Source organism: Euprymna scolopes, chromosome 3 (assembly GCF_053919585.1).
Source record: "Euprymna scolopes isolate OS-2025 chromosome 3, ASM5391958v1, whole genome shotgun sequence".
Classification (NCBI taxonomy): Eukaryota; Metazoa; Mollusca; class Cephalopoda; order Sepiida; family Sepiolidae; genus Euprymna; species Euprymna scolopes.
Genome location: NC_136484.1, coordinates 10264387 through 10279886, shown reverse-complemented (window position 1 = coordinate 10279886; position 15500 = coordinate 10264387). Strand labels below are relative to the sequence as shown.

Sequence of the window (15500 nt, the reverse complement as noted above, 5' to 3'; positions counted from 1 at the left end):
TGTGTAGTTATTATTTTCCAGCGATTAATATTAAACAACACACACAGACGTAACCGAAGTAGTTAGACATCATCGTTGTTATATTTAAAGGATGATTCTGTAAAATAATACTACACAATGTACGTGATAACCTGTTGATTAATTCGTCTTGCTGATGAATTCACCGTCGGTTAATCATGGACAGTTCAGTTTAGTGCCGATCTGACGATAATTAAAACGCCTTCGGATTAGCAACAACATGTCTGAAATTTATTGATATTTGATAAATAACAAATTTCAAATAATAAAAATAAAAAAAAATGTTCAGATTACTATCGCTACTTTGTACGCCCCATAATTAAAAATATATATGCATTTTGATAGTATCTGTTTCATTTTGGCATTTGTGGTCACACACACACACACACACACAACCACACTGACACACACACGCACCCCCCATATATATATATATATATATATATATATATATATATATATATATATATATATATATATATATATATACGTTTTATTATTTGTTACCGTATCTTTCTGTTAAGTCACATTATTGTTTCGGCTACACGGCCGTTTTTTTTTTGGCCGTCTGTAGCGTCCTCAGACTTTTACAGAAATGTTCGCTATTTACGGATGAAAGAGTGGAAGGGTGAATGAGCTTGGGGGGTGCGAGGATGGCGAAAGAAGAATAGAGGAAGGGAACAACGAGGGAAGGTGGAGGGCGTTTGGTATGTCGATAATGTTTTAGTTTTGGGGTTTAAGGAACTTGTGGGGGAGGGTCTGGGAAGTTCATTTCTGGTGTGGCTGAGGGCATAGGGATACATGAGGGAAGGGGAATATACGGGTTTGGGAGGATGGGGGTTACTTTAAAATTCGAGTCTTGGTGTTAAAGTTTTTTGGTTTTTAGCGTCTCGTTGGTGAGGTGATTTCTTGGTAAGTATGTCTTGAGCTGTTGGGTGTTCTCTTATGTTTGGAGGCGGGGGGGGGGCTATGCTTCGGTGTTTTTATTTTTAGTTTTTATTTTGTTGTTAATTGTTTGGAGAGGGTCGGCTAGCAGTCGCAGCAACGGGTACACACATGCGCACGTACACATATATACTTAAAAGAAACGGGCACGGGTACACATACATGCCCGCCCTGGCTGCAAACATATGTGCATATGAGCGCCTGCATGCACAGACCCCTGTATTGTTCTCGCTTGCGTCAAATTTCATTTCAGTTGCTAAGATTGGGTGCGCGTGCGTAGGCATGGATGCGCACATACACAGATACATACATACATCGACGCCCCTGCTCCTAAGGAGGCGATTATATGGGCTCCTATGTGCATACTGATTCAGGCATACTAGCGCCCACGCATACGGTCAAGCGCGTGCACGCATGCAGATACCAATACTCGAGAGCACATACATCGACATATATACACAGCTGCACGCTCTCCCACACCGTGTGGACAGCAGGCAGCGGGCATGTATACTCTCACATCAACACACGTGTACACAGGCACGTGCACACACACACTGGTACCTCGTGTACATACGGACGCCCACATGGATGTACACGCGCGTGCATACACACGTACACACTCAGTTATACATACAGTTATTGGTATAGACATATTCGTCTGGATAGATTTAAATCTAAGTTCATTTGTGGGTACATAGGCGCAATACTTTCGTTCGATGTAGACATGGTTATACATAGATATGAGCATAAACTCATTGCCAGAGTTCTGTACATAATGTTTTCATTTTCATTTGTGGGTTTTTTGGGGGGGTTAGATGTGGGTGCACACGGGCGCGCCGGCGTACTCCTCCGCATACAAATATAACCCACAGATGCACGCTCCCACACGCATGCATCCACACAGATAAGCATGCATACGCACATACATATACCCACGATGTATATGCTCTCGTTATATACATCTGCAAAGATACGCACTCACACTCCCTCAAGCACAGATATGTACGCACGCATATACATACGGGTATATAGCGTGGCCTGCCGTAAATATGGGCGCGAGTGTCATCCACATCTACTTACATACGCATTAATAAGCGCCCATGTACACGGGATAGTGGTTCTAGGTAGCCATGTTTAATGATTTTGGGGAGGAGTTTGGGGTTGTTTATTTGGGGATTGAGTGCTGTAGTTATTGTTCTAAGTCGGGGTATATTTTTTTATAAGGTATTATCGATCAGTTTTGGCGGAAGGCTATATTGGGATGTCATACTCTAAGGTATGCGTCTATGCAAATGAGGCATCGGTTGGTTGTACATTTCCATGTGCACTTACCTGTGCAGGTGTAAATCCACATAGTCATATGAAAACAATTTCCGTGTTAAGTCGTGGAGGTTGCATGTAGGGTGCGTTGGGGTTGGGCGGGGGTAGCTGGGTGGGGGGAAATGATGCCGATTATTGGGTGGTTATGTGGGATGAGGTTATGTGGTGTTTTAAGTTGGTGGTGATTGGGGTATGTGGTATTTTGTTAGATTTAGGGGGATTCTTATGGGGAGGGGGTAAGGTTGCGTGGGTGTGGGGGAGTTGGTTGAAGGGGTTTGTTTGAGTGTATGTCATGGTAGCTGTGGTGGGTGGTTGCATTGGATATAGAGTTAGGAGGATTTAAGGTGGTGTTGTCAGGGTGGTACTTTTCGTCTTTCCAAGAAGATATCGTCAGAAGGATGTGTAAATACTGTTTTCGAAGAGTAGTGGTAGCGATTTTTTTTATAGTACCAGCAGTTAAAGCTTGCAAAAGTGGAAGTTACGTGTTGGGATTACGACAAGCATTTGTGTCTGTTTATGCCTGAATGAAACGTGATTTGTTTAAAAACAGTTTTTTTTTGCGTTTTAATTTCTATAACTTCATGTATATTTTACTTCTTTGTTTGTTTTTGATAAAAACTTTTATAACTTCATATGCCGGCAATTTGTTTGTAAATGTTATAATGTTGCACAGTCTTTATCTACTCATCACCGTGAATGAAAGAGTAAGAGGAAGAAGTAAAACAGATACTGAATTCATGGACAATCAACATTTCCGTCGTGTATCATTACAAAAAACTAATCGATAAATGTAAATATATGCTAACCTTTTTCACATTAACCTGGTTCCTCTACATTGTTTTCATTCCTTCTAGAAAATAAACCAAGCTTTAACACATCTACTATCGCCAGAAAATTACATCATTGGGTATTTTCCAAGTACTTTAAAGAAATGAACGCTCATGAACCCGTACCTTTGTGCTTTCATCGGGCAAATAGCAAGACTAACCAGCCAAGATAACTCTTACTTGTAGATGTGGATAGGTGCCAAAAATCTTATACTTTTATTACAGCGAATATATAGACTTTGGTGGGTTTTTTTGTGTCTATTTCGTCGTTTTCTCATTGCACTAACATGAATAAATAAATATACTGAAAACATATTTCCCTACTCTTCTCTCAACATAATGTCTAGTTAGGCATTTTCTCAAATAGTCTTTATTCTTTGTGGTAATAATTCCTTTATTGGTTTAATAACAATATATAAAGTATTTTTTTTTTCTGTTTTCATATGCATGCCCTTATTTTCTTAAGAAGCACAGACTTTCAATCGCTCTAACAGAGGTACACATATGATTTTTTAAGAAATATTATTATATCTATAAGTTTACGTATTACACTTGAAAAAATTGTTTTTTATTTAAATGCACTTTTGCACTTCTGTGAGAGTCGCTGTCTAATCGCGATTTTTCAATCTCTCTCTTTTTTTATTTAATTTTTCCCTACAAAATGCACAATGCTGCTTTGATGGAAGGGACTACTATCTGGCACATGATTTGTAGGGGTAGTATGTCGGGAGCTGAATAGCAAGATGTCTGTTTACATTACTCTTGAACTCCTGCATGTTAGTAAAAGCAGCAAGAAATGTTACTCGGAAATTAATTCCAAACTCTAGCCGTCCTATAGGAGAAACTATTAGCGTAGAAGGCTTACTTACATATATGGATTTCTACTGTGCATGAGTGGGATTAAGCAGTTGCTGGGTTTGTCAGGGGTATTTACGCCGAGGCGGTACAAGTGCTTGTGGTTTGTCGGAGAACCTATCATTAAAACACTTGTAAAGTACTTGTAAAACGGGTACAGCATTTCGTCGATGAGACAGCAGTCGAAGCGTAGTTAAAAGTACGAGACCTATTAGGTTAAATCCTGTGTAAGAGGGAGAGACTAGTAGTGGAAGACCAATCCAAACGACGCAACACTACTCTATAAGGAGACAGATAGTGGCCTTGGAGAGGTAAAAGTTATATTAAGCGTAAGTTACTTTCTAGCACGGTAGAGGGAGACCACCTTCTATTAAGCAGCCGTAACAATGCACTCATGTATCTGTTTCATAGATTAACACGGGCACATTCACTATAAAATTGACTCATTTTTCAATGTAATATTCTCGTTTGAAATTGACGCGATTTTCCCCGGATCTGAAACTATATCCAACTGTTATTGATATTGAATACATAATTAAGTTGATACAATTTCATTGAAATCATATTTTCGGATAATTTATGGTGCAAAAAATATCACGTGCATTAATCTATCTTAAAGTTGAATATGATGATTCAATCTATAATTCATTAATTTACACACATTAGATGTTGATTGCTAAAAAAAGATAAATAAAATCTTACAAGTCTGCTTTACTTAATATAGAAATCCAAATTCTATACTTGATAAATTAGAAAACGCTACAATTTATCAGACGTGAAGTACTTATTTTCCAGTAAACCTCCGTTATCTGCCTACGTCCACTTGCATAAAAAGGTATTGCAATATCTTAATAATGTGTCCGTCTTTCGTTAAATAAACACCACAATTTTAATGGTGTCTGGAAACCTGCACGTTCTATAATCCATTACAAAGAAGTCTATAATGCTAATTTTCTCCTTCTCTTTTTTAATAGTCTTGGACTTTCTTAATTGTTGACGTCATTTTGTACGGATTTACAATTATTATATAATTATTTTTGTATAATTTGTTAGCCTTTTTTGTATAAGTCAACAATCAATTCAAATCAATAAATTTAGAGTGATTACTTCTTGGCAAATGGCTCGTGTTAATCCTACGAGTTCGGTATAAAATCCTGTATATAATATTTTAATTGCAGATATTTCCCTCTGGACAAAATTATCGTAGTTTTGTAACAACAAATGCCATATAAAAAATGTATTGTGTATATACCATTATCCTTTACATTGTGTAATTTACAGCTTCATTATAGACAGATTTAGGTCTTATGATAAAATCCTACAATTCATCCTTGTAGAGAAATCATCACTATCGCCAATATCATTACATGAATTAGTTTATATTGTTCTCTCAAATCCATAAACTGCTCTCACCTCCTCCACTCTACACCGCGTAAAATTACACCGTAGAATGTTATTACACCGCCCCCTATTTAACTGAATTGTAAATTCACAGAAATAACTTTCCCCTCCGATTTGTAGATTCAGAAAATAAGTATTTCTACTTTCGAAATCTCCACGCCTTCTGTTCGGATGCACGCTGTAATTCTCTTCTTCCACATTCAAAACCTTCAACAAAAACGAACGGTCACGGAGTATGCCCAACATGACGTCTACACGATAGGCTTTATGCCAAATTGTTAAACGATATGCACACATTAAACAAGCATTAATTGTAGATTGTTTAATTCTTGGCCGCTCGCATATATTTAAACAAGATCTTCAATAAAATCTTACGGCATGGCTACAGTTACTTTGCATTTAATTACCCATCCACTCTATATCTTTCTCCCTATCTCTCTCACGCTCACTTATTCTCTCGCTCTATCTATCTATAAAATACCTCATGAATTATTCCTTATCGCGCTTTTATTTTTATTATTTATTTTTAACTTACGGTTATTTTTAACTAAATACATACACAGATCGGTTCCAAAATTCATTCGTTCTCATATTACACTTTATTTTTTTGCCTTTTTAAATTTCTATTTTAGAGAGTGGGGCAATTAGGTTTCGCTAGCTGCTATAATACAAAACAAACACGCCATACATCTCTATCTCTTTGCCCCAATCTCTCTCTCTCTCTCTCTATTTCTCTCTGAAAAAAAACTCATTATTCCTTATAGGGATATTATTTTTAACTTACGGTTACTTTAAACTAAATACATATTCATATCGTTTTCCAAGTACATTTGTTCTTATATAAAACCATATTTGTCTTTTTTTTATATTTTATTTGAGAGAGTGTGGCGTTTGAGCTTCGCTAGCTGCTATAACACAAAAGAAACCAGACGTACTGTCCCCTCTCTCTCTCACTCTCATTCTCTCTCTCTATTTCTCTCTCTCACTCTTTCTCTCTCTCTCTCTCTCTATATATATATATATTTGGTAAAACTGGTAATTATTTAAAACCTGAAGAAAGTGCTCAATACTATTGCAGAGCAAACATGTGTTTTATTTTTTATTACCGTTTTATCTGTTTGGTTATCTATGTTTCACATGTTGGACTATGTTTACGATCTATCAGCCTCGTCACACCTTTATATATATATATATATATATATATATATATATATATATATATATATATATATATATATATATATATATAAAGAGTGAGGGATTAATAATTAGGGAAATTATCAATCACATTTTCCTAAGATAGAAACATAGCAAATCTATGTTTATATATAGTCATATAAACATTATTTTATTATGTTTTTTCCCATAAGAACTTGATTGATAATTTAACATTTTTTAATCCCTCATCCTTTTCTATTAATAACGCCCAGGGGTAATTGGAGCTATAAAGCTTATCATAACTGAAATACTCAGAGCACAACTCCATTAAATATATTTTACTAAGAGTTGCTCATGTCTATCACACTCAATAATATATATCTATATCTATATCTCTATGTATGTATGCGTATATATATATATATATATATATATATATATATATATATATATATATATATATATATATATATATGCATAGTTAAGTTTACGGGGACCTATTTTTGAGAGAAGGCCTATGTTTTCCACTTCTCGACTTCTTCAACGTTTTCCTTTTTTTTTTGGGGGGGGGGTGCAGAGAAATTTATACATACGATCCAATTCCTTAGTTTCCTTGGGAATGAGTTTTATAAGTAATTAAGTAAACTCATTAAGACAAGCTTATTTATATTTGGCGTTGACAAGCAATTTTCAAGATATTATCTATTCCGACAGCCTTTCTTTCCATGGGAAGTTTTGGGACCTATTCCAAAAACCGTTCGTGACATGGTGATGTTGGTTGCACCCACCAACCACAACCGTATTTGTTCATTTTTTACCCAGGTAAGGTATGTTTTCACCGGGAAACGTCGGTTTACGGTTCCTGCTACTTACTAATAAATAACAAGCCACGTTGTAGTCGACAAAATGTAGAATATTGTTAGCTCATTATTTTGAGTCACCACTATATGCATTAGCATTTGATTATACTTCCCTATTTTCTCATACAACTCTGGTTCTGTTAAAATATTTTGATTGTTCATTTAGTTGGTTGGTTGTTTTTGTTTTACGGAATATCAACCCTTTTCAGGTTATTTAATGCCGAATCCAGTGATTTTGAGGAGCAATTTTTTAATAGAATATAATTGCTTTTTTTCAAGTCGGTTTCTATTTAACCAACAGTTGGGACCTTAACAGGTACTACCACTCCGGGTCAGAGTGAACCTGGCAGCAATGACAAAGGGTGGATCCACACTCCCCAAAACCCGCAAGCTGGGGCCTCACCATCGGATATAGTTGAAGGTCATATCCAAGACCTTTAAGTTAGGAAGCCAATAGAGAATGGGGGGTGTAGGAAAGAGGGGGAAATGGAAGGAGACTGTTGTTTTTGTTTTGGGCTTTGCAAAAAATGACTTAGTTGTGCAAATAATTAAAAAAAAAAAAACAGAAAGGTGTTAATGTAGGTGCATTTGTGTCAGAGAGTTATCTTCCGACAGCCTGATCTGGTTGCACCAGGTTCATTTAGTATTTAAAACATTTAATAGCATTCCTTCAACACATGTCGATATATTAAAGATTCAATTTATTTTCCACATTGCTAAATAAAGATTTCACAAGTTCTATGTTTTGTATTACTTACATTCTGAGTAAAGGAGAAGGATGTTTTCCCGGCTAGTGCGATGTTTATATTTGTTCAATGTATCCCGTTTAAAAAATGTCATCTCATCAGTATGAAATTGATTTTCGTCGATTTAAAACCTAACATAATTTCTTTGACAGGTAATATTCAAATACGTATATCGATTCTTCAAGAAAATAACATTTCAATGTTTTGAAACTTAATATGCAAAGATAACTGAATATTATATTTAAAAATTTAAGCGTGCCAGACCAACTATAATAGTATTTAAATATTACGCAGCAAAGATTAAATAAAATAAGGTTAACTTAAGCGTCACATATAAAGACCTTTTATAGATATTATTCATCAATGTAGTCTCCTTCTAAGCCGGTATACTAATGTAGACGCTTCTTTAATTATGCGATGGATTTTGCAACCTAATTGCCTTTTTCACATTTAATTTTATTTCATTAACTTTTAATAAGGCATGGGCATTTTATTCAGTAATGTATATTAAGTCTACACACATTTAGTCTTTTCCAGGGCTAGATTTGGAAAATAGGGTAGTTGGAAACGTATTTCAGAGTGCACTTCGTATACCTCCCCTTTCATTGCGTCGGGGTGCATAGTCCTAGTGAAAAATCACCTTTCTTCATAATTTATGGCAGTGTTTTCAATTTTTCTTTTTTGAAACGCCAATAATACTATGTGATTTTCAATTATGATTATTAATCCGTTGTAAAAGATGGCAGATTTCTTGCGCACGAAACAACATTTAAAAAAATTTGGTTGCTTTGGTAAATTTTCTTCTTTTATTATTTTATGATCTGATTTCTTTCGTGTGGTTAGTCGTTAATTGTACTCAAATATTAAGGAAATAAAACGTTTTAATATAGTCGTTGCATAAGCGATATGATAGTCACGTGGTTTTCGATGGACTGTGAGCAAATACGGAGGCAACTTCATACACATCTTACACATTAGAAAATATTCATGCAAATTGGTGAATTAAGTGCGTTATGAAATGCAAAAATAATTTATCACGGGCGCAACTGTGGATATTTTGTCTTCTATTTGTTTACAGATTTTGATGACTTGAGCATCTATCATTATACGTGTCTGTTTGACTGGATTAAAAATCAGTAGATCACATCTTTCTTATTCTCTCCAAAGGAATAATGCAGGTAGTTATATTTGAAGCTTGATTAATATTTTTCACATCTAAAAATATGTTATTGCAACATTACATTTTTTTCATCATTTTCCAAATTTATGGCAATGTTTTCACTTAAATTACTGTGAGGTGTAAACGACTAATTGATTACTCTTTGATTACGAAGGGCGTGCAATAAGTAATGCCCCTGACCAACTTCCAGTTGTTTGATCTAGCTGAAATTTTGCATGTGCAATGATTAATATATCTAAGGGTTATGTGACAAATTACAGCTCTGAACTAATTGTAGTTTTTGTTTTACAGGTGCTTTAAGTGAGTCAGCTGTGAAATGAAGCCTGTTGAATGTCGAGCAGTAATCCGGTTTTGTGTATTTAAAAGGACGCACGCCACAGGATACTTTTGATGAAATGAAATAAACTTATGGTGATAATGCCCCATCATATGACCTTGTAAAACGCTGGCATCCTGAATTCAAACATGGCCGGAAGTCTGTGAGAACAGCTTCTAGACCTGGTCGTCCCCCTTCTGCCATTGATGAGGCATCTGTCCATTAAGTTGAGGCTGCTATTTTGAAAGATCGGCGCATTACTATTCGCCAAATAGCCCAAGATGTCAAGATTAGTGGAACTATCATTCATGACCATTCGCATATGCATAAGGCGTCTGCCAGATGGATTCCCAGGTTGCTCAAACCATTCCAGAAGCAAGAACGCGTTGAATGTTTGAGAATGAATTTGGAGATGTGCCAAGAAGATGAGTCAGAATTTTTCAAAAGACTGATTACATAGGATTAAACTTGGCTCCATCACTATGAACCAGAGACCAAAGCCCAGTCAATGCAGTGGAAGCACTTGGACTCACCACCTCCAAAGAAGGCAAGGATGCAGCCCTCCGCTGGCAAAGTCATGCTAACAGTCTTCTGGGACCAGGACGGAGTAGTGATGGCAGAGTTCCTGCCAAAGGGTACCACAATTACAGGAGCCTATTATGCTTCACTTTGTAGAAAATTAAGGGAAGCTATCAAAATTTAGAGGCGGGGCAAGATAAGCAAAGGTACCCTCCGCCTGCAGGACGATGCTCCGGTCCACAACACGCATATCGCTAGATCAAAAGCACGGCGTGTTGTTATGAAATCCTTCCCCATCCTCTCTACTCCCCTGACCTTGCACCCTATGGCTTTATCCTCTTCCTAGCCATGAAGTTGTTTTTGAAAGGTAAGCGTTTCCCAGATGATGCAGCCTTGATTTCTGAAGTCACGTCATGGTAGGAAGACCAACCTGGGGTGTTGTAAAAATACGGTTTCCAGAGCTGCATCAAACGATGGGAGAAGTACATAACTCTGGGTGGTTTCTATGTAGAAAAAGACTAATAACTGTGTCAAGTTTCGTTGCTCTACTATGAGAAGTGGGCCAGGGGTATTACTCATTGCACGCCCCTCGTATAAATACTACAATTTTCAAATTTCTACTTTTGATATTTTTTTTATAATCTGTCATGATATATATTATGATGTTTTTACACGTTATTGGTCACATTTATAATAAGACAACAGGTCGCCCGGCGTTGTTTAATTAATACAGAAACTGAGAAACGTCCATACCAGTGTTTTATATTTTAAAACAGTTTACATCTTCTAAGTAAAATATATTACTCGATCTCAAATCAAAACCAAAACCTTAACACAGTGTCATATACGATAATCATTAGAAAACGCTGACACGATTTTTACAAGGCGTTTTCAAACTTACTTATTCTTTAGATAAAGAAATTGGCATGTTTAATCCGTGCATAAACCAGTTCACAAATAAATAAAACATCCGATAACTTTCCACTACATTTCTTATAACCTTCACGCATTTTACCATGTCTGAATACTCTATGAGCTTAATTTCAGATTATTAGATAAAAATCATTTAGTATATAGGTTTAAAAAGTGTCCTCACATACACTCGTACTTTTATAGATATATAGATAAGTGTTTCTATCATGCGGCTCTAAAATGAACATTTCTAAAAGAAAGCATAGCAACTGAAATCGTTCGTAACAGGCGCAGGTTTATCTAAAGAGAAAAAAAAATCTAACATTATCAAAAACTACGAACAAATCCAGACTTCTGCGTGTGTTTATGATTTCATTTTGTTGATTTTTTTTATACTCAGAAGAAATGCCAGTTTATGAAGAGTAAAATACCACATAAAGTCTCGATTGGTGTTTAAAGGTCATATCTGAAGCGAATGCCATTCTTCGACATTACTCGCTAACAGTCATTCAAAATACGCAGCAGTTTTTTTCTATTTATTATGAAATTGTAGTAATCAAAAGTTGATTGTCAAAAATGACATGAGATTAAGTTCGACGTTATATTACGATGGTGTGGCGTTTTCTGTGTCTATTATTGAATTATAAACGAGTAAGTTCTAGCATACAATTTTACAGTTTTGCTTTAAAATTACTAATATTTCTGCATGAAAATATAACGGACAATCATCAATGTTTTTACTGTGATAGATAATCAAAATGCATGTGATTCCAATAGTTTTACAACCTATTAACAGAAACAGAGTGGTTACATCATCCCGCATTAAAACACCAGATGCCGTTCCAATAACCAAACAGTTAGTGAAATGTTTTAGTCATCACTAGGGCCATGGCAACAGCATGTTCTTTTCATTGTTTTGAAATATATCGAAGACAGACACAGTTTATCAACCGAGAACCACATCACTCTATATAAAAACATATAAGATATCAACGGATACACACTTTAAAGTCACTGAAAAGAATATCCTGTTGACATAGCCCTAGTGATTATACATGCTATAACATTCTCACCATTTCCGACATATGCAATGTAGTCGCTGACTCTTATCAAAAGTCATGTAACAGTGCTCTATCTTAGTCACATGCTTTAAAAATATATATATATATATATATATTTCAAACCATATAAATTCATGTTGGCTTATGAAAGTAGTTTCTGTTGTCAAAAACGTCACACTCAAGACATACGTGTTTTATTCTTCAGTTAATACTTACTATTGTCTTGATGAAATCAGAAGCTTCGCTGTGCTCTTTTTTATCACCTAGTTTTATTATATTATTTACTTCATCTCAACAGTTAGCAAACACACACACAAATATATATATATATATATATATATATATATATATATATATATATATATATACATATACAAAAGCTTTGTGTATGATGGGTAGTTGAAACGATATACTATTAACTGCTGAGTTGGTTAGAACATGATTAAAACATTAAAACAAGGAGTAAAAAAAGTATTCATATGAGTGCAGTCTGTTTCCCTTTTAACGCCTCAGTTTTATAGAAATGTCAGAGATCGTGTAAATTACGATTTCAACATTAACATTAGGTTTAAAAGTTCTTGTTGTTTTTCTAATGGCACTGTATGGTGCAACGGTTCAATCTTACGTCCAGTCAGAGCAAGGACTCAAAATATTTCCTCAGGTGTCCTTTAGAATTAACTCATAATTGAACAAATCAAAGTAAAGTATTTAATGTTTCCTTGTGTTTCAGTCAGAAATTTTTTTGTATTTTTGATAACATGTATTCACTTGATTTCTTCGGTTTGAGATAAAAAAGTATTCTAAATTTGATTCAGAAAGGGAAACCCGTATGGAAAAATAAATATTATAGCACGTCTTTGAGAATTATATCTAAATATAAATAAAGTTCACTTGCGATATAATAAGCTTTTTATATTACTAGCCTGGGTGCCCGGCGTTGCCTGAGTGTTTTGAGCTGTATATTGAGCAATAAAATAAAAGTAATAGTAGGCAGGCAGGCTCAAACCCCTACCGAGAAGGAGAAAAAGAACGTAAAAAAAACGTGACGTCTTTAGCGTTGAGCCCATAGCAAAACCGGAGGGGCAAATGATTGAATTAAGGCTAGTCAATCCAAAAGAGGAGATGCCATTCGAAAATATCGGCAAAAAAACCGACCCCTTCCTGTAGAAAAGTGCTCAGTTGAGGGCGGAAGAATTATTGTTATTGGCCGATGTTTCGATATTTTTCGTCCGAAGAGTAGCGTTTCAGAATGATACTAGATTTTTGCAGTTTTGCCGAATGTTCAAGGCAGACAGAAAATCAAACATATATACATAGAAACATACATGCATACATATATACATTTAAACAGGGAGGTGAGATTTGTATTAGATATTTTCTCAATAGAAAGTATGAACCATATCTTATAACACGTTTAATAAATAGTAAAGAATAATATATTAGTAATCCATATTTTTTACCAATTATCAAGGCCCACGGCCCAGTCGACGATAAGTGTTAACGAGTGTATAGTACATAATTGGACAATAAATTAATCGTTAGTTATGAAAATTGGGTAAATTTGTTAACTAAAATGGAGCGGCTCATCAAGAACTTGTTTACGTTAGAATTGAAGACAACCATATTCTAGTCGCTGGAAAGCATGAAAACGGAAGACAAGTCCATAGGCGTGCAGTTCTAAGAAAGAAGCTTTGTCCATGGAATCTACGTTTACGTTTAGGCATAGATAAAGAGTGGGCAAATTAGTGATAGTGTTTTCTGCTAGACGTGTGTTTCTTGTGAAAGTTTAGCGGGGTGGGACCATAGATGGGAGCCGAGCACTTGCCATGAAAATAAAGATAACTTGCAACCTCTCTTCTATGAAAAAGAGGTTGTAGGGAGGAGAAAATGGCATTCCCTACGAGGTTACGACGTCTATTTTGAACTTCTTCTTCTTCTTCTTCTTCTTCTTCTTCTTCTTCTTCTTCTCCTTCTTCACCCCTTTATTCTTCTTTTGAATAATCACCCCCAACTTTTACCGGGCGCACATAGAAGGATTTTTTTGGCTTTAAACTCTCTGATCGCTAATTTCTGACGCCTTGTTTTTCATTTTTCAACCAGTGAGACCATCAGCGATTGCTTCATTTACCTGCAAATTTTAAACCCCCATTACACCGGAATTCTTTTAATACGGTTAGTTATTTTTATTGTAACATTCATCTCTTAATGAACTGTTCACATGAACTGTATTACATATTTATATCTTATGTTTTCTACGTTTTGTGATTACAAATCGTAAAACTTCAATTGTTAACGTGGCTTTCTGACTATTTCGCTTGCAATGCTTTCCTCTGATAAGAAGAAAGAGCATTCTTTCGAATATTCGCGGATTAAGGAACACCCAGTTTTTTTTTCCGAATAATAAAATCGTTTGGTAAAATTGTACTTTGCAACTCTCTTCTTATTTTATATATATCGGTGAAATGATTGTCATAGGACAGAGCATATATATATATATATATATATATATATATATATATATATATATATATATATATATATGTGTGTGTGTGTGTGTGTGTGTGTGTGTGTGTGTGTGTGTGTATATATATGTATGTATATATATAATTATAAAACTCAAATTACCTTTTAATGAGTGTTGTAACCACATATCCGGTTTACGACTTCCGGTTTCGCATGTGTACATAAACATAAACCCATAACAGTGTAAATAAATAAACACAAATTGCTACTTTTGCAGAATTTGACCCGCGGACTGAAATATTAGCATTATTGTTTAGAAATTATTATTTAACATGAGAAGGGTGCGGATGTTTTTCACCTATTCTGTATTACAACTATACTGTCGCAATTTTCTTACAAATAAAACTTTGACCCGTGGACAACTATTTTAAGAGCATTTTACAACGGTGATTTGCCCACGCTCTTCCTTCCTTTTTAATTTATTCTCCATTTTTTAATACACCTTCATTAAAAGCATTCATGCATTTTCGTCTACACAACCAAAATAAATAAATGCCCCCGAAAATGTTGTTTTTTTTACAAATAAATAATCAACACAATAAAATGTATTGTTTTACTGTGTATGTTTTCAGCGTCCCAATTGTTTTTTATGTCGTGTTTAAATTATCCAAATAAACAATTATTAATACTTTCTGCTTTTTTTTACATCGCTTATTTTAACATTGCCTTAATTAGTTTTATTGACCTTATTATTAACATATAAATAAAATATTTGACCCAATGGGTCATGCATGCTCGTTTAAAATAAATGAAAAAAAGTTCCATTTTATTTTCATTTTCTATTTAAAAAAAACATTCTTAACATGGGGAGAGGGTTTTGAACTATTCTGTACTTTCAACTAACAGTTTCATTTAAAAA

General features: G+C 35.0%; 1 protein-coding gene across 1 annotated transcript in view; it reads right to left on the bottom strand.

Annotated features, from left to right (window-relative positions):
• The window catches only part of LOC145252983 (glycine receptor subunit alpha-2-like), a 528147-nt gene that overhangs the window by 205548 nt on the left and 307099 nt on the right, over positions 1 to 15500 (bottom strand). The gene's annotated exons all lie outside the window — the stretch shown is intronic.